Source organism: Triticum aestivum, chromosome 6A (assembly GCF_018294505.1).
Source record: "Triticum aestivum cultivar Chinese Spring chromosome 6A, IWGSC CS RefSeq v2.1, whole genome shotgun sequence".
NCBI lineage: Eukaryota > Viridiplantae > Streptophyta > Magnoliopsida > Poales > Poaceae > Triticum > Triticum aestivum.
In genome coordinates, this window is record NC_057809.1 from 599,206,774 (window position 1) to 599,230,825 (window position 24,052).

Genomic DNA, 24,052 nt, shown 5'->3' on the forward strand with positions numbered 1-24,052 from the left:
CGCGGGTACAAGGCTATGCCTTTACCCTACCCATGACTTAACGGGTACGGTATGGGTACTACCCATGGGTATAAAAGTGTGCCCATACCCTACCCATGCGGGTACGGTACCCGCGGGTACCCATACCCATGGGTAAAATTGCCATCCTTAACCACGCCGTCGTGCTGCTGGATCTCCATTAACCTCTCCTTCCCCCTTGCTGGATCAAGAAGGAGGAGACGTCGCTGCTCCGTACGTGTGTTGAACGCGGAGGTGCCGTCCGTTCGGCGCTAGGATCATCGGTGATTTGAATCACGACGAGTACGACTCCATCAACCCCGTTCTCTTGAACGCTTCCGCGCGCGATCTACAAGGGTATGTAGATCCACTCCTCCCTCGTTGCTAGATGACTCCATAGATTGATCTTGGTGACACGTAGAAAAATATTGAATTATTGCTACGTTCCCCAACATATATATGGTATCCTAGTGCCCCCAACCCGCATACACCTCCGTTTATGTTTTTAATTTTTTTTTCAAGTTAATGCATGTTTATTATTCACTGCCATGCATTTTTGTAGATTACATGACGCAAAAGCTAGGCATTGAAAGGTCCAAGGTTTCCACCCGTATGCCCTCTTATGTATAAAAATCATTGCACTATGCTGGATGACCTCCGCCAGGTGAGCATATACGCAGGGCCGGCCCTGAGGGGGGCAGAGGGGGCGGCCGCCCCGGGCCCCCAAGACCTAAGGGCCCCCCACCAGGTACACATACGCAAGTAGCCCATTGCTGGCCCAAGGAGGAGGCAGGCACACACGTACGCGCACGTAGCAGGTTTGCCTTATAATAAAACAAAACGCGCAGCAGATATCCCATTGATCGCTAGCTAGAAGTTGCAATCTCTAGTTTTTTTTTGCCTAAAAAAGGTTGCAATCGCTAGATTATCGCCATGATCTCCGTGCATGCGCTGGACGAACCTCCATTCTCCGATCTCCTACCCGGATCCTCGCCTCCTCGTTCTCCTTATCGGTCTCACCGACTCCCCAAAATTCAGTTTCCAAAAAGCCCTAATCCAAAGCCACCATGGCAGACCGAATGTGTTCAACAATTCGCTGCCGCCCTCTACAGACATCGAGGGCCGGTGAGCGGCCCCTGCTATCCTCTCTACCGCTGCTGGTCCAGTCCCTGCTTCGATCAAATCCTTCTGGATGCTCCTGCTAGTTCGCCAGTTCGACCGTTCCTAACTAGCCAAATCCTCAAGGTGTGTAATTTCCATCATCTTAAATATTGGATGGATCGATGTGTACCACATATAGCAAATGTATGTTTAGTTCTAAATTCTAATTGTAGTGTGTTTTACAATTCTGTCATTTATTAGGATTGAGAGATATATTATCTAACATATGCCTCTAGCAAAAGTTTGTTTTCCATGTAGAAATTGCTGGAAGATGTGGATATTGGTATGATCATCAATGACTTTGCATCTATCGAATGTTATAATTTTTTTAGGTAATATATATAAGTTATTTATTATAAATATTGGTTTTGGATGCATCTCAAGTGTTTTTAGTATATACTCCCTTCATTCCGAATTACTTGTCTTAGATTTATCTAGATACGGAGGTATCTAGCACTAAAATGAGTCTAGATATATCCATATCTAAACAAATCCAAGACAAATAATTCAGAACGAAGGGAGTAGAATATATGTCAATATTTTGATGATTACATTAAGGCTAAGGGCCCCCAATTCTTGTCTCGCCCCGGGCCCTTGAAATGTCAGGACCGGTCCTGCATATACGCAACCTCCGTCACTCGTTCAAATTGAATTACTCCTTTTTTTACTCACGTCTCACAACTCAATTTTGTTCTCAGTTCATCGGATACGATATTAATTACAACGACTTTTATAGCACGTACATGAGCGCACTAATTAAACACCCTTCCTCAATCCTCATACCAATTTGACTCTCTAGTGCTCTGCTCTAACATCCGCTTTGTCCTGCTTCTCAAATAAATAAATCATGTTCGTGTCTAACAGCTTTGTCCATGGAAGTGGACTGCCCTCCAACAACATAAGCACGATGATCTTCTCAGGCACATGCTCAAGAACATGCGCATACGTTGTCATGCGACAAGTTCTTAAGAGGCTGGGTTTGGAGGTTTGCTTCGATGGGATCATCTGCTTCGAGACTTTGAACACCCGCTGGAGCCCGATCAGGTGGCAGGGTCGACAAGCTGCCTAGGTCCCCCGTCAAGTGCAAGACAAAAATCAAGACCATGAAGGAAGCCCTAAAAATGTTCATCGTCGACCCCTCCAAGGTGGTATGTCTGTCGTCTTGCAACATTTCGGTCGATTTGTATTCTACTTGGTCATTTGCCGGCCAGAGGTGGATCAGTATTGTTTGATAAATTTTGGAATACTAACAAGAGGTGTGGTCAGTATTCCGAAATCTATCCAACACTCTTGTTAGTATTCGGAAATTTATATCCAACAATACAGAGCCACCTCTGGTTAGCACATGGTCAAGTAGAATACAAATCGACCAAAATGTTGGAAGATGACAGACATACCAGTTGACGTTGAACATTTCTAGGGTTGTCTTCATGGCCTTGATTGCACTGGGTGGGGTCCTAGCTAGCTTGTCGACCTCGCCGACTGATCGGGCCAAATGTGCTGATGCCAAATATCTCAGGGTTGGCAGCCCCTTCCCATGGTTGTTGTTTTGTTTTCTGGATGCATGTTGTTGAGAACTAGTTGGCATATATGAGATTACGGATGCACATTTTCTTAGGCATGTTACTAAGAAGATCATCGCTCTTGATGCTGTTGTAGGGCAGTCCACTTCCATGGACAAACCTGTCAGACACGAACATGGTTTATTTATTTGAGAAGCAGGACAAAGCGGATGTTAGAGCAAAGCACTAGAGAGAGTCAAATAGGCACAAGAATGGAAGAAGGATGTTTAGTGCTCTTGTATGTGTATACCTATGAAATTCGTCCTATTCAATGTCATATCCGATGGCCTGAGAAGAAAACTGAGTTGTGAGATGTGAGAAAAAAGGGGTAATTCAATTGGAACGAGTGATCGATGTTGCGTATAAGCTCATCCGATAGTGCCATAATTTTTATACAGCTGAGGGCATACGATGGAAACATTGGACCTTTTGATGCTTTTGCATCATGTAATCTACAAAACGCATGGCAGCGAATAATAGACATGCATTAACTTAAAAAAATCAAAAACATAAACGAAAGCATGCGCGTGGATAGCAAGACACCATATATACCTCTATGTTCGTTCAAACAATATGAAATATCCCGAATGAGAGTGGGTAGAGCGTGTCGCCGAGGTCTACAGTGTTTTCGCGTGTGTGAGAACCTTGGCGCTTATAATGAAGACAAACAGAAACAAGGAGGACTAGAGCTTACCAAAGATCAGGCAGTCGAACTTCTGCTATAGAAGAGGCACACTTGTGTGTGGGTATGTAGAGGTAAGGGAGAGAAGCATCAAGGAGGAGGGTTGATAGAGAGGGAGATAACTATGGGATGAGAAGAACATGCAGGTGGTGGTTAAATAGGCGAGCAGCTAGCTAGTGCACTGCGTGCTGGAGGAGCACAAGGTACGTTTCTATAGCTATATCGAGGAGGGTTGTTTTTCTTTGCGAGGGAAGAGGAGAATGGTTGTTGGAGAGGGAGGAAAATATTGGATGAGAAGAAGATGAATTCCAGGGAGGAGGTGTTTAAATAGGAAGCTAGTTAGTGCATTGTGTGGTGAACATGCTGTCGCTAAACGGTAGCTATAGAAACATGCTAACGTTGGTGTCTTGTTCCTCGGTCGATCATGATATGTTTCACTTGGGGATAGGTAGATAGATATAGAGGAATTTAACCAGCAGTACTGATCCAGTGATAGCATCAGGAGTATAACATCTCACGTAAAACACCGACACCGCATGCAACACAGATTCCTTTCCAAGTTATATGCTATGGAAAGAGACAATTGCATTTCCGTCTATTTGTTATATATATATTCCCATTGAACCATTATTATGTCCATTCGTTTGAGGAGGAAAAGATAGACATGAGAGCCGGCACACTTTAACGCTTCAGTGGCTAGTTGTAACAACTCAGATTTGGTAGAATCCAAATCTTCGTGCTTATTGTGCTATCCCTGGATCAAAGCTGGCACACACAGTTACAAGAATGAATATTAGTAAGATATACATCATCATACTACAATGATAGATCTAGAGTAAAGCAAATACATACCATTGGCACAACTCAATGCTGGCGCGTAATATAGCAAAATAACATGCATGTCGCTAAGTTAGGGCTCCATCAACGCCACTTGGCTCATTGAGTGTAGGCCATAACCCTATCATCTCTTAATCTGTCGAGATCTGCACACGACAGGTGCAGATGAGTATGTGGAATGTACATGCAAGTTGCACAAAGGAACATAATTTGTATGCATGGTAAGTGGAGGTTTCTTTGCATAAAGCCAATTTTCTCCAACACTAAATATTAATAAAACTTTCTTTGAAATCAAAATAGACATTTGGAAATACGCACCAAAGTTCATTTTCCAATGTAGGTAAAAACATACATAGGGTTGAAGTGAAACACATTACCAGTGCTCAATCCTCAACCTAAACCCTTAAAACATATTTTTAGAAAAGAGAGGAGAGATTCTTCTTGAGTCCAAGTCTTCAGCTGCTCAAATTGCCATGGCTAATCGATTAATTTAGACTCTGCAGAGCTAGTACACTTTACCGACATGACACAATAAACCCTATTTGTCCTTGCACCCTATGGCACACGAGAGGGAGGAAATTGTGACAAAGTCTTTCAGACCAGCCCCCTTGACTTATTTCTAGCACGCCTGCTCCCTTGCAATTAAGGTCCATCATCAGTGGCAATGCCAAATCCAAGGTTTCCCGTTAGGAAAAAATGAAGACAGAGCCACAATAGTATGTGGTTGTACTCGTAAGCTACCTCGAACTGTACTTGGAAAAACTATTTTTTATTGGATGGCGGTCCCTACCTTAATCCCGATCAGGCGCAATCACTTGTAGAAGCCCATCCTTCCGTTCCGCCCAGGAAATAGAAGTAAAATAATATATAATTTGCTCCAAAAGAGAGCAAGTTTAATGTTGAAGACTTGTTTGATTTTCAACCCACCCATTTGTGCAAGTGTGGCCAAGCATAGATATAAAGTTTGAACCTAAGGCTCTAGCTAGCAATAACAATATGCAAAACTTTTATAAAACATGCATAGTATTAAAATTTAAAGAGATATGCATAACATGAAAATATAGGTCAAAGCATGATCAATTTGCAACTTGCCTAAATTCTGAAGATGAAATATTCTACTCTTAGTCGTCTCTCCTCATTACGATTTATCTAACGATAAAATAAAATACTTTAACAAATGAAATGTTCTACTCTTAGTTGTTTCTCCTTCTCGTTATGATTTATCTAACGATAAAATAAAGTACTTTAACACATCAACAACATCCAAATGAAGATCCAAATTAACAATACAAATTAACAATACAAATTATTTAGATATTACTATTACTAAGCTAGTTACTATGTCATGGTAGGGTTAAGATAGGATCAAGTTGGCTTGAATAAAAATATGACATAAATCATATTCCGGGGTTGGTTCAAATTGATACAAGTTAGGATTAAAGGTATGTTGAAGCTTGACTATAAAATAAATTGGATCGAGAGTGTCAAACCCTACTTGGTTTGATCATACGGATATTTGAGGAAATATTACACGCATGGATCGGATACTAAATGATCCGATAGGATTCGTGATGATCTTCTTGGGAAGATAGAATTATTTTCATAGTTAAATTTACAAGCAAAAGAAATATAACTAAATGGGAACTAAATCCAAGGTTTGAAGTCAAAATAGGGTCTTAACATGTTTGGAAAGATGTGACAAGTGTTCTAACAGAAAGGTATGCTCCTATGAAAATCTTGGTGAAGGAACATTTTCAAATAAATTATAGAATAAGTGGTATACCTAATATACTCAAATTAACATATTAAATTCGAGTTAATTTTATAATTTCTAAAAATAGAATATCTTAGTTCAATAATAAACTAAGCGTTCCAACAAATCCGAAGATATAAAATTCATCAAATTTGGACATACGGTTTAGGAGATATGAATTCCCGAAGTTTTTTTTTTCTGGAAATGAATTTTGGGATTTAATAGTGAGCTGCCACATGTCATGCTGTTATAGGCGAATACTCCTTCATTTTTTTCAACAAAAAATATGTGACGCACATTAGGGGGAGAGAGGAGAGAGAGTTTACCGGAGTTCCGCCGGAGTTGGAGAAGATGGCATCCGGCGTCAACGAATGGTTGAACGGCGTAGAGGAGGTCGAAGGGAGTTCTGTAGACAAGTTCCCGGACACGTCCTCGTTCTGTGGCGGTGGTGGAAGGCCGCCGGACTTGGCGGAGCTCCGGATGGACGCGACGCTCGCGGACATCGCGCTCCAGCTGCGAATTTGAATAAACCACCATCCATAAGGTGTAAAACAGAATTTCACGGACATGGGGAGAAGGAGGAGGTTGGGATCTCGCACGAACAACGGCAGCAGCGAGTTAGTTACTCCGCGAGCAGTTCCGCGAGAGAGAGTGAGGCAGGAGTGCCCATATGATCATATGATGGGGCTTCGGACGAGGGGAAACTGGGCGTCACGGGGGCGGGTTTTATAGGGAGAGGGGGTATCCAGGTGCGTGCGGGAGCAGCGGCTTTAGGGCACCCTAATGGCGGCCATTACTGGAGCTCTAATGGTCATTAGGGGCGCATTAAGTTGCGGTAACGGGAGGGAGAGGGAGAGGGAAGGGAGTGGAGTCCGTTCAGAGAGATTTTGGGCGAGGGAGAGATGAGGAGGTTGTCGGTACTCGGTACAGCGGCGGCTCGCTGCCCGTTCTCTTCGTGAGACTTCACTAGGAAGAAGATGGTGGGGTCCAGCGATTGAAAAAAAGGAAATAAAAGGAAAGATCTGCTACGTGAGAGCAAATAGAGAGAGAGGGAGAGAGTCAATGAGCCAAACCCAATAGGGAAGTTAGATTTTTTTTATTAGAATATAAGTGCACAAAAAGTTACATTTAAATAGAGAAAACAAATATTTACATGAACCGAAATATTATTTAGATCTTACCTAAAAATATTGTGCCTTATAATAAAACTATTTTTTGTGAAACATTTTTAATAATGTGACAACAACTTAATATAATTCAACAAATTTTATTTTGAGGGTTTACAAAACACCTAAATAGATATATAAGAATTTCTAAAAATTTGCAAAGATTATTTTGGAGAAGTCACATTGTCTCCTCTCATTAAATTTTATTTGAATGATTTGGAAATATTTAAATGGCATGAAAAACTACAAATAAGATCCAATTTCAAATGAAACTAAAAAAATCGAAGAACTTCAAATGAAATATGCATCCACCACATTTGAGAAAGTCATTTTATTCTCAATCCATAATTTGAATATGGTTTCAAAATATTTCGTAGGAGTCCAAAAGAAAAGAAATCAAATTTGAAAATTTTCAAACAAGACTCAAAAACAGTTTTAATTTCCCATGAAAATCATAGCAATTCACTTAATGATATATTATTATTAACATTCCAAAATTTGGAATTTTTGGGATGTTACACTAGTTCCGCGCGCCTGCTAAGTTGGACGTAGTTTGCGAGTCCGAGTCTCTCCGCTACATCTTCTTTCTGCGTGTAGAGTGGGAGATAACCAATGTGATGGTGGAATCTGATGCATTGCAGCTTGTCCATGCAATCAAATTGACGGAGTTTGCATCTTTTTTCTTGCGTGTAGACTGGGGGATAACCAATGTGGTTGTGGAATCTGATGCATTGCAGCTTCTCCATGCAATCAAATTGATGGAGTTCCATCTAGCCATGAATGGGGTCCTTTTCAGAGATATTCAAGCTTTTACTTTACTGAATTTTAGTTTTTTTTTTTATTTCTCATTGTCCACCAGTGTGTAATAAGGTTCCAGACGCTCTTGCGTTGTTTGGGACAAAGATGGAGCATTAGCCCCAAGCCGTAAGGTCGGGTGATGTTCCTATCTTTGCTCAGTTCTTGGTTGCCGGCGATCGTGTTGGGCAAGCTGTTTAATGTAATCAAAGTTCCTGTTTCAAAAAAATCAGCTAACATTGAAAAAGTAAAAGTAACGGCGCACACCTATGGAATCGATCCCGTGACCAGCTTCGCCACCAAGATGGGGGATGCCTTGAGGCAATAAATGCATACACACCTTATTTGATAGACTTTTGGGCGTTTATATTCAAGACCATTTGAAATTTTCGAATGGTATCAGTATTTTCCGGGACCACCGGATTTCCGGTTCTCGGACGGTTTCCGGATTTCTCATACGAGAATAAAAAAATCCTGCTCAACAGAATAAGCCGAGTTCCCGTGAGATGATCACGATATATGTATAAGCCGAGTACCTCGCCTCGGCTTCCATTTGGGCCAGGAGTTGCAACATCAAGTGTTCATGCAACAAACCAAGTGACTGGTCGATGCTCACGGCATAGGCTTATAAGCCCAGTGCTCCTTACCATAGTCATGGCCAAGTGTCCGCCACCAAGCTGGGTGATGCCTTGTTGGTTATTTTGCCACATTGGCAGCTCGTGTGTGCTTCGCTTGTGAGGCACTCGCAAACATGTTATGATGGTGTCTGCTGCAATGTTTCACTTTTATGTTGCAGGTTTTTTTCACCGCCGTTAGTGTTGGCTATGCTGCAATGTTAGGTTGACCTCTTGCAAGTCAACCGGCAATGTTATATTTGTTGTTGCGAAGTCGGACCATCATGTTTGCAGAACCCGTGGCATGATGTTGTAAAGGTGGCCAATATGGTTCTACAATGAATCATTTTCCAACACTCCTCCTCATACTAGTACCAGCTTAGTGTTGCAAAGTGGTTTCACCGTTGTGTAATTCAACGGCTTCCCGTTAACCGTCCAATCCACAAAAAGAATAGGCCACATGCGCTGCAGTTGGATCTATAATGATTGCACAGTGCGACTCTCTCTAAGCATCACCGTGCACACCGGTGCAGTAGATTAATCAGGGAAGGAAGCATAAATTTTGCCATCATCTTCTACGCTCACTCACACCAGAAGTACTCAATGTCTTGGGGTTGTACTGGTCGATTATTGGCACAAGCCCGATGTGCTTGGCTCAGGTATGGATGGCTATCAAGCACGCTTTCATGTGCGTGTGTTGTGCATCATCCCAAAGCAACAGCAGCGACAGCGCGTTGCACATGGAGGGGAGGGGATTTTCCTGACGCGACGTCGCACCAGGACTAGTGTGAGAATGAGCTAAGTGTGTTCCTTTGCTTTGTTTTGTCCATGACCCACATCTTTCGCATTTCGATCATCACCTTTAGCTAGCTGCATCACCGTAACCTCATCATATAACTATGCAATGTGACACACATCTTCTGCATGCTACTGCTCATGATTAATGTGCTAACCAAGCATAGGAGGGCACGAAAGGAAGTATGACCTCAACTCTCAAGTTCAACAGCTTTGTTGTCCTGGGCCACTCGGTAAAGATGTGATGGAGATTGTGGACAAGAACTTCCCAGCCGGTAAGATGTTTCAGCTAATTAGCTAATTGCTCTGCAATATTTGTTGCTATTTTACTATTGAGTGATATTTTTTTTTACGGTGTTGCTCAGAAGGGTCACAAACTTTTCAGCACCTTTTTACTGTTCTTTTGTATAATTGTTCTGCTAAAATAAGTTAATCAAGTGATTAAGTCAATTTTGTTGTTGTTATTGTCACTACAGGGCTGTTTGGTTTATGCCCCCAACTCGCCCTACCAAAATATTGGTCACATCAAATTATTTGTATGTTGTTTGCTTTGCTGCCAAATATTTGGCTGCCAACGAGTCCCTTGTTCTTTCCTTCACAGATTCTTGCCAAAATTTTGGCCAACCCTGGGCGGTGGAATCCCACGCCAAATAATTGGCAAGCCAATATTGGCAGGGCATCTATAGGCAAGAACCAAACATACCCTACTAAACTACTAGAGATATTATTGGTAGAAGATGTAAAATTTAGAACTTGTGGGGAATATACAACAATATGAAAACTTGATTGCGGGAACTTCGATGTGAGATCTTTCAATATTTCATCCAAATACAACTTGAACTAAGGTACCACATAGTAAGAAAATAAATAAAGTAGTATAATATTTAGTCATTTCAATATTTGTTTTCTCTCGTTGCAACGCACGGGCAATTTGCTAGTTTTACATAAAATAAGTTTAAGTATTTGAAGGCGTGATGGCAGTGGCACAATCAACGCTTGCTACCCTAACTTGCTGGGCTTGCGTTGCTTGGAGGGCATGATCGAGCCTTTCCACAAAGATGCCGTCCATGGACCATGGTTGATGGAGTTTTTGTGGTGTGAGAAGCTGAGATTCGCTCTTGGGACAGGAGCTATCTACCAACCACTAGCTAGTCCCCACACAAAAAAAGTCGGAGCAAAATAGATGTGGATGAACAACGAACTGATTCCTTTCCAACACACTCCTTAATTACAATACTTTCTTTATCTTGTGCCTGTGAATCATCATGGTTAATTCAAATCTGCCCTGCACCGACAATCATTGCACAGTTACTCAAAAAAGAAAAATGGAGAATGTCACCTGACTGGATGTGTGTGTGTGTGTGTGTGTGTGTGTGTGTGTGTGTGTGTGTCAAGATGGCAACGGGGCCCCGAAACCCGCGTCCCCGCGGGTTTTTACCCTATTAGGGGACGGGGATGGGCATCTTTTCATCCCCGCGGGGCTGTTGTTGGGAGCATTATACAACCCGACACGTTTCACGGCTTTGCACCCGTTTCGGTAGTCCCCGAACCCGAAACCCGGCAAACCCGGCAAAATACATTTTTTTTACTGAAATATGCTCCTGTTTGTTGCTGAAATATGCTTATCTTCGTTGTTGAAATGGGCTATAGTTGTGCTGAAATAGGCTTCTTTTAGCTGATGTTATTCCTGAGTATTGTGCTGAAATTTGCAGTTGTTTTGCTGCTGAAATATACTATGTTGCTGCTGAAATGATATCATTGTTGCTACTATGTTATGTTTGCTGCCTCCGAAATATACTATGTATGTTGTTTAACTCTGCTAAAATACACTATATAGCTGTTGAACCATCTATTATTGTTTTTTGCTGAAATTTGCTCCAGTTATGCTGCTGAAATGTGCTTGTTTTGCTATTCAAATGTTATTCTTTGTCGCCACTATGTTTGTTTAAATATTTTTATTTTCTCATGGGTTCCCTGTGGGTTTCCCGAAACCCGATGGGTTTAGGGGACGGGCGAAAAACTAGCCCCGCACATGGTGATGGGGACGGGGATGGGTTTGCGATTTTCTCATGGGGATGGGTTCGGGAAGGCAAAACCCGATGGGTTTCGTCCCCGTTGCCATCTGGATGTGTGTGTGTGTGTGTGTGTGTGTGTGTGTGTGTGTGTGTGTGTTTGTGTGTTTGTGTGGCTGAAAACAAGTTGTTAATTATGTGGTGTCAACTTGATTCACTCTGTTGGGATGATGGATGTAAAAGGTGAGTGAGCATCCGTCCATAGAAGTTGATAAGAAGACAATCAAAGTGTCAACTTGTTCATTCTGTAAAATAATGCCTCTGTTTTTTTGGTGACCAAAGGTGAAAACCTCCCAAACCAAGTGGCCAAAACAAAAGCCAGGGGGAATCCTTCCTGTGCTGTCAACTCACACGCGGGCCTACAAAGAAGAGCAGAGCATGTTCTGATGCAGCAGAGCAGAGCATGCACAGAAGAGAAGAGGAGACAACGAATAAAGAAAGCATCAATTATTTCAGAGCCTTTTACAAAGAATAAAGAAAGCAGCAAAGGGAGAGGAATCAATTAATGATGTTTCCTTCCAAAAGATCAAAGATACAATCGGAAAAGCTGATCTAGAGATAACTAACAAAAGACTACCAAGAACAAAATAAACTGCATGTTCCATGATCTAGAGATATCTAACAAAAGACTATCAAGAACAAAATAAACTGCATGTTCCATGATACATGCAATACCATCATCTGCCAGCTTTTTTCATAGCCTTTTACAAAAGAATAATACCTCAGCAGGTGAATTTATTATGAGCAGCACAGACCTCGTGAAATGGCATCTTTTTGCACAAACTATGGTAGAGCTTCGTATATATGACTGCTGTTCTCGTACTGGTTGTCATTTGTTGAGGAAAAATAAAATTAAAGAAGGTCACATCTGTTTATGTAAAATCATTCGAGCTCTTGCGTAGTATCTGTCACCTCTAAGCCAAGTAGTTGAGGTATATATGAACAAGTTTCTCACACGAAAGCGACCACACACATCATCAACATTTACTTTGTCCGCAATATGAACAAAACATGCTTTGGAGAACAAGGAAAATGGTGAGCATTACTACTCCATCCTGTTTGCAATTGATTACAGAATATTGTGTGCCTGTTCCATACAAGTAATACACCATCCAGTTTACGTTTTCTCAGTGCCCTTTATTACAAATTAAAAGAAAACTAGTAATGCTCATCATATTACTAGTGCATAAAAGCATCTACAACCAGACACACGAAATCCGTCAACCTATACGTCCGCTGATGCGCTCGGGCGTGTCCACAAACCGTGACTGGACAATTCTCATACTTCCTCTTCCACAAACACATACCTCGGATTTAGAACCTCAAATCCATACTATCCACGTACTACATACATATGAACTACATATTACTACTACTCGTGGTCGGAGATGCAGATGGCGTCCGTGTCGGCGGTGCAAGATGGACCGGCCTCCTACTTGTTGGCCCCCTCGTCCTCCTGCTTGGCGGCCGCCTCGTCCACACCACGAAGAGTTCGTCACGCTCCGGCCGGGGCTGCCTGGTGGAGGAAGTGGCGGTGTGCCTCCACCTTCACCTCTGACTAAACGGAGTCAAGGATGTCCTGCTGCTCTGATGCCTCCTCCTTTTGGGCCACCTCGAACTCCGCTAAGACGTCCACCATGGCAAAGCCCACATTCGGAGGAGCTGGATCCACCTCACCCGCGTCACCGTCCTCCTCCTCCTCCTCCTTCGGCTCCACGTCTTCCATGTCCAAGTCATGCTCCGCTCGTATTCCTAGTCCGGCGAGTCCGGAGGCAGGCCGACTGCGAGCCGGGCTTTGCGCTTAGCTCAGATCTCCTCAAGCAGCTGTAGGCGCTGCTCCGGCGTGAGCATGGCGTACGTGACCCTTTGCCAGGCCATGGCTAGCGGCGAACGGAGAGCAGATGGGTCAGTGGCAGCGCAGAGGGGAGCGGGAGGGAGGAAAATGGGATGCAGATAGGGTTGGCGGTCGTCGTCCGTCTTGAAGAGCCGTTCTCGGGTCATTGGGTGATGTGCCAGACCGGCACCGTGCGGTGGCATGAATACAAATTGTTTCCCAGTGCTTGCGGTTGGTCCTGCCTGTCCGTTCTGACGTGTCCTCGTATCCGATTTTTATTTTTCGAGAACTGGTCGCAGGAACACAAGGCAATCCAGCCAATGGTCAAAACTCAAGCCGAATAGAGAGCGAGACTAAAGTGGTGTCATAAGCCCCTAGTTTGGTTTGGGAGATCCGCAAAACGGCCCAGTTTTGAGGTGTCGCCATTTAGACCAGTTTCTTGCTTGTCGCGAGCTTAGAAATCCGGAAGGTCAAAGAAAATTATGTATGCTTGATTTAGAATCAAGTTTCTTTGCAGCCAATGTGATTAGTGAATTTCTTTACTTCCGTTGTGTCGAATGGTTTCGTGTTTTCTGACGGTTAGCGTTTGACTTCTCCCACCTGAGGTACTTAACCGATTGATCCGGAAGTAACAATCACATAGTTGCTCCCGTGGCACCCTTAGCTGAGTGTGCACATACGTAAGGGGCAAACTTAGGAGCGAGGCAACCCGGCTTGACTGAAGACACACGTCAAAATTAGTGCATATAGTGTTCAATACAATCATGGAAGGAACCGCGCAGTCGTTTGGGGCGGCGTTGTTCTATTTTTTCGGAAAGCAACTACAGCCCCCGGGTCCGTTCCGAAGAACTATCATCACACTTCCCAGCGCGCAGCCGGATTCCACGTGATTTGTGTTGGTCATGGTCAACAAGTCAAAAGTAAATATGGAAGGTCAATATAAAAACTCTGTATTTGGGCTAGCTGTCCTTATTTAAAACTAGGACGAGGCCAATGATCGAGCTAAGTAATAGCATAAACTAAAGGAAAACATAGATAGGGCAGCCGTGGAAGCGATGTAGCAGGGCGGCGTTCGAGGGTTTGGGCTCAAGACAATGTGTCTTTGCTTCTCGGATCCGATATCTCCTCCAGTGAAGACCTTGTCGATGATGAACGGTCCGTCCCACGGTGCATACAGCTTGTGCTTGGCTGTTTGTCCTGATAGCGGTGAAAGACAGGGTCACCTACGTTAAACTTCCGACTCCGCACCGTATGAAACGAAGTGCATTCAGAGCCAATAAAATTACACTTGCGAAACCAAAATATTCAAGTAAGAAAAAGTCTAAAATAGCTATCTAATCAATGGTTGATCTTGTTTAATACATTAATACTCTATTCTAGCGGTAGTACGATGTATAATAAAAGGCCTCTACTGAATGAAGTTGCGAAACTAGTACTATTATGTGCAAAAATAAAGATGATGAAAAACATGCATGGGGCCGGAGAATAATAGTGAGACAACTCATGTACTGCAGCCATGTACGCAAAAGGGAAACGAATAAAGCTTGCATGGTCGATGTGTCGATTGAGTGAAACAGAGAGGCGTGGATGCAAAGGAAAAGAGAGAATGTATGTGCCAAAGCAAATTCGTTTCGTGGCCAAGCTTGTCAAGGGATCGATTCCATCGGTTTGCGCCATTACTTTTACTTTTGCAAGTTATCTATTTTTTATAACTCGACACCTCATCTACTCTACTATATCTAAATAGGAGCACTCCACTACATGATTTTTCTTAACATGCAGGCTATCCATATCATCATGCCATGTCATCAGTTCTCCACCCATCCCGCTGAACGTGAGACATGCAGCCTATCCATATTGACTAAGGCGAGCATAATCTTCGGTAGACCCCGCGTGCAAGATAATTCGCAAAGGAAAACGTCCTGACTAGACTCTGCATGCAAACACAATCAATTACGTGCATGCAGCCGTTCCACGGATAGACATCAATGTAGAATCGCAAAATATATCTTGCTAGTTATTAACACGGGATGTCAAAAGGGAAATTGCTTTGATTAATACTCGGACGGTTCCTTCATCTCAGGAATAAATCTCCACCGATTCCTAACAAAATCTCGACCGGTTCTTCTCATTTTCCCAGTATCATCTCTACCCCCCCCCCCCCCCCCTCTCTCTCTCTCTCTCCATCTTGCGTCGCCGGCGCCGGCCATGGGTCCATCCCCATTGGAGACCCGCACACTGCTGCCATAATACTTGATTGTTTGGGCGCCACGGACGCGACGACCAACATCCTTGTCACCTTGTGGGCGGTCAGGTCTCTGATGAGACCTACTCCCTCGACAAGTCGCTGACCCTGGTTGAGATCTTCCAGCTCGCGGGAGGTGCCCTCCCCAAGAAAGGCTCGATCGTGGTGGTGCTCACGGACCAGTATGTGGTCCTCGAGCACTTCTGCCTCCACGGGAACACCTATTCTTTAATGAAAGAGGTTCAAATTTTCTTACCTTTTTGCTCATCTGCTCATGTATTTGTATGCAGTGGAAAGCATACCGATTTCCTATACCAGTATGTCGGGTGCATGCCATAGTTCAATTTGGGTTATTCAGATACTAACACGATTTACACGGGGATTATCTTTATATCTTCCTATTTGACTTGCAGGCAGAGGTAGCAGTGCTAGATTGGTGCACCTTATTTGCAATGGTGTAACTATACACTAACCCTTTTTAGATGATCGGTTTTTATACACTCAAACAATATTGTTTTTTTTTCTGCCATCCAATGTTGTTTGCCAGACATTTCTGTACTGATGCAGCTTCAGTCATTTGTGCACCTACATGTGTGTAATATGGATTATATATGTTTTAAATTTTTCTTCAAAACTGTAATCTTCAGTTTGAGTGACACCATCAGTTCAAGGCCAAAATCTGTCTCAGCACTTTTATACCCCTTTAGAAATTGTGACAGGATTAATGTAAATACTTTTGCCTCTCTTGAATCTTGATAGCTCTCTTAAATCACCACATTAGTTGTAATGATGACCAGTAACATATTATTGCAGAAGTTACTCACATTATTGAACAATCTTGCATTACCATACCCGTGAAGCATCACTCTGATATTACCTTGCATCCTCATAGTTGGTCAACAAACGTGGCTGCTATCCCTCGCAAAAACACACACACACACACACGACTGCTATGAAAGAACTGTGGCATCTAATTTGTGTAGTTCATGCATGATATTGTTATGTTTAGGTAGTTGGTAGTTTCTACTCGCTAATACTTTGCTCATTGCGAGTAGAAATTAATAAGACATGCATTTGAGGTCTTAGTGTTTGTGATTCTCAACCTACATGTTTTTCTATAACTATATTACCTTTTAAATTTAGATATTATTTCCCCTTAAGATTTTATATTATAATCGCTTTCTACAAATTTCCGCCGCAACACGCGGGGTGTCATCTAGTTCCATTAAACGGCTTATCCAGCACGGTCGCTGGCAACCAAGAACTGAGCAAAGTTAGGAACATCATCGGGCCATACGGCATGGGGCTGATGCTCCATATTTGATTAGGACATTGTCCTTTTGTAGTGACTGATTGAGACGTATGGTTTGTGTGTTTCCCATACAGCGACGCACTAACTAGCAGTGTAGCATACACAATTAGGTTCTCGAGTAGTAGATAGATATTTGTGCCAGTACTAGTACTGTACCTTTGAAAACTGTATACTACTTGTAATTATGATCAGGGTAGTTGCAGCTGTACTATTACTTTCTAACAAGTGTTTGTCCTGATCTATAACTGATTAATCCGCATGACTGACAAGAAAAAAGCGGCGCATACCATTTTTCCTATTCCTCGCTGATTATCTCGGAACAGATTTTTTATTTTTGGCAAGCCTGGATAGTAAAAATTATCAGTCTAAACATGGAGACTCAGCTAAGGAACTGTGACACCAAGGAACCCAGCCCTCAATGAATTATCTGAAAGCAGCGCGAGAGCATCTACAACCTTATTACACGCCGACCATGGGCAATGTGAAATTAAAAATGAACTAAAATTCCATAAAGCAAACGCTCGATTATCTCTGAAAAGGACCCCATTCGGGCTACATCGAACTCCACCGTAAACGAGGCACTCAGCTTATTTCACAGTTTATGGTATGCAACCTTTTCGTAAAGGAACACCTATTTATTTTTGTTTGTCTAAAAACCATAGGTAACTAGCAAACATGAAAAACTAGAGTCTCACATAACTGCCTTACATTAGAAGCCGCTTTACATGGGAAGCTCATGCTGTCGTAAACAAAATGTTTAGATTCCATATCTATTTGTGTATATGCATGATTAGTTATTTACGTGTATACTTCTTTAACCTTATTTGCTTTTAAAGAGGTTAGTAATGCTGGTTAGCCCACCGCTTCTGCGGGCAACGCGTGGCGCTTTCCTATCTATCTAGGATATGCATTTACTAGAATAACGAAGTCACTACCTATATAGTGTAAGATCCGGATATGCATTTCTCGATGTGTTAAAGATGTTGATTGTGTTCTAATTAAGGTGCTGACTAGGCGAACAAAAAGTGTTTGAAAGTCCTCATAGTGGTCAAACAAAGGTGTATTCAGGTCCAAAGCTTCTAGAGCTATGATAGAAATGGGGTTGGTAAATGGTAAATGGGATACTTACCAGGTTAATATCACTTACTGCCGGAAGTGCATAAATTTGTAGGCATATACAAATAGAAAGAGTATAGGTTACAGGTACAATTACTACTATGTACTAGTTAGGGTGTGTAGTTTTAGTCAGGCCTACACCATACAACTTCTCATGGAAAACATTATCAACTATTAAAAAAATTGAATTGAGCATTTTTCAGATTGTGTGAAGTTAGGTCCTTTATTATCGTCTTACTCTAAAATGTTTGATACATGCTTTGCAGATTTTGTTTGCGGAGAGGTTTAATCGTTTCAACTGATTCAAATGCAAAAGGGAGGTACACTCCCTCCTTGATGTTGTTGTTAACTTAACTATTGAAGACTGGACTATAAAATAATGGGGTCAAAATAAGGAGATCTGTAAACATGTAGTTTCTCAATGGGATCAAAGCTAGAACCATACATATTGGTTCCACGACATGCTCAAAGGGATGTAATGAACCGAACCATTAATATTACAAGTGATTACTTCCTCTTGTGTTTTTATTTGATCCTTTTATCTGCTTGCTGCCCTTATACCTTTGCATTCATTGGACCTATGGAATAGTGTACTACCAAGTTGGCTAGAGGTGGGTTGCAGCCAGCTGCACTTCCTATCGGTGATGTAAAGTCACTTCATGAATAATTAACATGAATTCGTGTGCACATATAAGCTCTGATGTATTGGCATGTTTTTTTGTTTCAGTAATAATCTTGTCAAAGTATGTTTAAATGGGTATGCTTTTTTGAGGTCACCACCCAGATCTTCACCTTGTTGGTTGGAATGATGTGAAAATCGACCAAAATGTTGCAAGATGACAGACACGCCGCCTTGGAGGGGTCGACGTTGGACATTTCTAGGGTTGTCTTCATGGCCTTGATGTTTAGCTTGCATTGGACGGGGGTCCTAGCTAGCTTGTCGACCCTGCCACCTGATCGGGCCAAATGTCCCAATGTCAAAGATCTCAGGGGTGGCGGCCTTGTCCCATGGCTGCGTCAGGAACTACTTGTTCAGAGTCTCGAAGTAGAAGATTGCGTCAAAGCAGACCTTCAGACCCAACCTCTTGAGGACTCTCACGGCATGGTCTTTCTCACTGTTAGTGTATATCTGAGAGTTTGCTTGCATGTGTGAAAACTCGTTATCCACTTGAACTTGTTGAAATTGAGATGCATATAAAAGGGCCCTCGTCCCCAGGCGCAGTCCAATTCCACCGCGGCCAGGAAGTACATCCCCCCGCCGAACTCAACGGATTTTCTTCGTCGTCTTCAAAGTTGTGAAAGAGTCTTTGGATTGGGGGGGGGGGGGGGGGGCATTGGCCCCCAGCCTTGAATCAAGTTGCAAAATATTTTTTGAGCAAGCTTAGATTAGATTCTTTTATCAAGCTCCGCCACAGCATATGCAGCGTTATGTGTCAGTGGAGCGCCAGCGGATTAATTGGTTACTAATACAAACTTTGGGTACGCACCATTAAGCAAGCAGATAGTGACATACGTGTCAGTGGAGCGCCTGAGAATCGGCCGTCTGTCGTCCTACTTCCCCTTCCCCCGGCCCGTCGTTCCCAAGTCCTAAGTCGCATGCGCACCCCACATGTGGATAGGTACCTCTAGTGTATATAGAGATGGTATGGTCTTGAAGAAGGCATGGTGGAGAGAACAAGGACACCATGGTGCCACGGATCAGTGAGGTGGCACAATCCAGGCCATTGCTGGCTAGTGGGCATCCCTAGGCATTTCACGACATGAGCAGACCATACTGATCACCGATGGGTGGGCATCTGCCAACTCGGCGGAGATTGTTTTGCTTTGATTGTATGATTATAGTTGTATATGTGTAGAATGCATGAAATCCAACTATAATGGGGAAGATGGAAATCGGAAGGAAAAGAAACAAGCGGTACTCTTTTGCAATTCGATGCTTGAAGCTACTTGCCAGACAGGTTGCCTCTCAGGTTAAATCAAATTAAATTATTATATACTAGTCTGCCTCTCATTGCCAACAAAAAATAAAGTGGTTTTTAAATATTTTGGAATTTCGCATTGACGGCGAGAAGGCATACAGATCCTAGCTCTGACTTGAACCACATTGTCCAATGGTAATCTTAATGAAAATGTGAGAATATTAGAAACAACTTGGCATCATATTTATGGACAATACATCAGAATTATGCCATCACATCGCCTCATTGATTTAGAAAAATTGCACTGCATCTATATGCACTAGCACTACCATTATACATTTCTTGCATATGTCAACGGGTAGACAACAATGAAATTTACTTCAATTATATATAAAGAATTTTTTTCAACCACAGGAACAGAACTGGTGGCATGAGCTAAGTAGGATATCAAAAACTAATACTATTTTTCTAGATCATAAGAATTTTACATAAACACAACCACACAACCATATATTGGGACAGAACAAAATTGGTATGGTTTGGAGAGATCATGAAGCAGCAAAAGAATAACTGATGCAACACTATTTAAAATTATTAGCTTAACATGAAAGGATGGGAAAGGCATTCCACCAACCAATTAACATGAAAGGAGTAACCTGGTTTTGTTATACCGACAGTGTGCAGGCATGCTATTAATTACCTGCAGCATAGACAGTTTCAAATGGTCGATAGTGTTAGGAATAAGCAACTTGTATTCCCATGAGGCCATAGGCCGGTATATATACATGTACAGGTGTGGAACATATGCAGGAAACCCCTTATACAACGGGAAAAACACAAAGGGGTACATGACTTATATTATAACTCTAACACCCCCCCTCAAACTCATGGTGGATGAACAACACTGAGTTTGGAGAGATAAAAGCCATGTTGTGCTCTAGTCTGGGCCTTCGTCAGGAAATCCGCCAACTGTAACTCAGAAGGCACATACTGAAGAGCAATAACCTGATCCTGCACACCAGCGCGCACATAGAAAGCATCAACACCAATATGCTTGGTGAGCTCATGCTTCACAGGATCGCACGCAATGCTAATAGCACATGTACTGTCAGATAGGAGCGGAGTTGGTGTAGTGACAGAAACACCAAAATCCTGAAGTAACCACCGTAACCAAGTCACCTCTGCCGTCAAAAGAGCCATGGCTCGCAACTCAGCCTCAGCACTCGAACGGGAAACTGCAATCTGTTTCTTCGTCTTCCAGGCAATGAGAGAACCGCCAAGAAAAACATAGTAAGCAGAAAGTGAACGGCGATCGGAAGGATCACTAGCCCACGTAGCATCCGAATAGGCCTGAAGCTGTAAAGAACTGGAGCTAGGAAAGAATAGACGGTGAGAGATCATGCCCCGAAGATATCGGAGAACACGAAGGAGATGACTATAGTGAACCGATGTGGGAGAAGAGACAAACTGACTCAGAATATGAACCGGATAAGAGATATCCGGACGTGTGACAGCTAGATAGACAAGACTGCCAACGAGATGATGATAACGCGTCGGGTCAGGGAGAGGATCACCATCAGTAGCACGGAGGTGAACATTGAGCTCCATAGGAGTCTCAACAATGCGCTCGTCAGTAAGAGCAGCACGAGCAAGAAGATCCTGGATATACTTTTCCTGGGATATAAAAAAGGCATCAGAGGTAGAAGAGACTTCAATCCCAAGAAAGTAGCGAAGAGGTCCAAGATCAGACATAAGAAACTGCTCACTAAGACGTGCCTTTACAAAGGCAATATACTCGGGGTCATCCCCAGTGATGATCATGTCATCAACATAGAGAAGAAGAAGAGTCCGACCACGAGGAGAAAGGTGAATAAACAATGCTAGATCATGAGCACTTGCTGAAAAACCAGCAGTAGTGACCACAGAGGCAAAACGCTCAAACCAGGCACGGGGGGCTTGCTTAAGGCCATAGAGAGAGCGACGAAGACGAGATACCATGCCATCAGGAACAGAATACCCAGGTGGTGGCTGCATGTACACCTCCTCACGCATCTCACCATTAAGAAAAGCATTCTTAACATCAAGCTGAGATATAGACCAGTGGCGTGCAGAGGCAACGGCAAGAAGTGTACGAACAATGGTCATATGGGCCACAGGAGCAAAAGTCTCGTCATAATCACGACCGTGCTCCTGCTGAAAACCACGAGCCACAAAACGAGCTTTGTGACGCTCAAGAGAACCATCGGAGCGAGTCTTAACCTTGTAGACCCACTTACAAGTGATGGGACGGACTCCGGGAGGAAGAGAAACAAGATCCCAGGTACCAGTGCGTTCAAGAGCAGCAATCTCCTCTGCCATCGCAAACTGCCATTCAGGATGAACAACAGCCTGACGATAAGAAGTCGGCTCAAGAACAGCAGCACCAGCGGTGGGAAATCCAAAGCGATCAACAGGCGGACGAGGACGAGAACGCAAGCCATAAGGAGGCTGAGAGGAAGAGGACTCGTCCAATAAGGCATCCACAGGTCATGAACGACGAGTGTAATGCTGAGGAAGAGATGGAACAATAGGAGGAATCGTCAAGGTAGAATTGGGGGGTGGCGACGAAGAAGTCACCGGAGATGAAGGTGTAGAATCCGGTGACATGCTAGGCGAGGAGACCGGAGAAGATGGTGGCTGCAAATCGACTAGAGGTGGAGAAGCAGAGGGAGTGGAACGAATAGGCACATGCGCGACGGGGGTGATAGGTGAGTCAGGAAAAGTGAGGAAAGAGATATCCTCCACTGAAAAAATCAAGGAAGATGGGCGTGGGTAGAAGGGACGAGACTCATCAAAAGTCACGTCACGAGAGATACGCATCCGACGACCGATAGGATCCCAACAATGATAGCCCTTATGCTCATCACTGTAGCCTAAGAAGACACACTCAACAGACTGAGCGGTTAGTTTGGTGCGTTCGCGAGGGGCAAGAAGAACATAACAAACACAACCAAACAAGCGAAGCATCGAATAATCGGGAGAACGATCAAAAAGACGCTCGAAAGGAACACCACCCTGTAGAGCAGCGGAAGGTTGTATATTGATAAGATAGGTGGAGGTGGAGACGGCCTCAGCCCAAAAATGAGGCGGGAGAGAGGCAGCAATCATCAATGCATGAGCCGTCTCAAGAAGATGTCGATGCTTTCGCTCAGCCACACCATTCTGAGCATGAGCACCAGGACAGGAGAATGGAGAGAGAGTTCCTTGCTCAGCAAGAACACCACGCAACATCTTAGAGATATACTCGCTAGCGGAGTCAGCACGAAAAACACGAATGGGTGAAGAGAACTGAGTATGAACCATGGCAGCAAAACGTTTATAAATAGACAACACCTCACTACGAGAAGTCATGAAATAAAGCAATGTGTAACGAGAGAAATCATGTATGAAAATAATATGATGGCGACTGAAGCGGAGGAACTGGCGATGGTGGTGGCAGCGGAAGGAACATGAAGCCAGTCCAACTCCCAAAGACCCTGAGAATTACGGCGGCGAGGGCCAGCCCCAACCAGAGTGTGCGTGCGACGGTCCTGGACAGAACAAGAGTCAACGTCAAGGATGACGCGACAACCAGTATCAGTAAGTTGATCAGCAGAAAACAAATTCATGGTAAGTCGAGGAACATGAGCAACATCAGGAACAGAATAAGAAGGAGTGGTAAGATTGCCTCTACTAGCAACAGAAAGCGGAGTACCATCAGCAGTGAAGACATGAACAGGAGAAGCCAGCGATCGAAGAGAGGACAAAGTGGAAGAATGAGAAGACATATGAAAAGAAGCTCCAGAGTCCAGAACCCATGGGGATGTACCTGACTGTGTAGAGGGCGGTTGCTCAGTGCGGGAAGCATCAGTCACAGAACCAACAGTACCCGTCGAGGAAGAACCTGAAGCCGCGAGAAGACGCTTAAGTCCCAGAATATCCTGCTCAGTCAAAGCAATGGCTGAAGCTGTCGAGGTAGATGACGAAGTCCCTGAAGATGATGATCGCGTCTTGCGCAGGTGTTTCCTCTTCGTGTAGCACTGGGACTCAATATGACCATCATTGTTGCAGTTATCGCAATGTGGACGGGGGCGACTTAAGCCTCCAGAAGGAGTGGGCAAGAGCGGCGGAGCACTCAAGCAAGAAGGGGTCGGTGCAGCAGGTGGCGTGGAAG

The 24,052-nt window shown here is 43.5% G+C and overlaps 1 long non-coding RNA gene across 1 annotated transcript; it reads right to left on the bottom strand.

Moving 5' to 3' along the window:
• Positions 1–1,836: 1,836 nt before the first annotated feature.
• On the bottom strand, positions 1,837–6,858 carry LOC123128865 (uncharacterized). Its single transcript, XR_006463479.1, has 5 exons — positions 6,596–6,858; positions 6,319–6,505; positions 4,255–4,385; positions 2,971–4,167; positions 1,837–2,841 (listed from the first exon to the last, which is right to left on the bottom strand). It is a non-coding gene; the product is annotated as an uncharacterized lncRNA (long non-coding RNA).
• Positions 6,859–24,052: the final 17,194 nt, after the last annotated feature.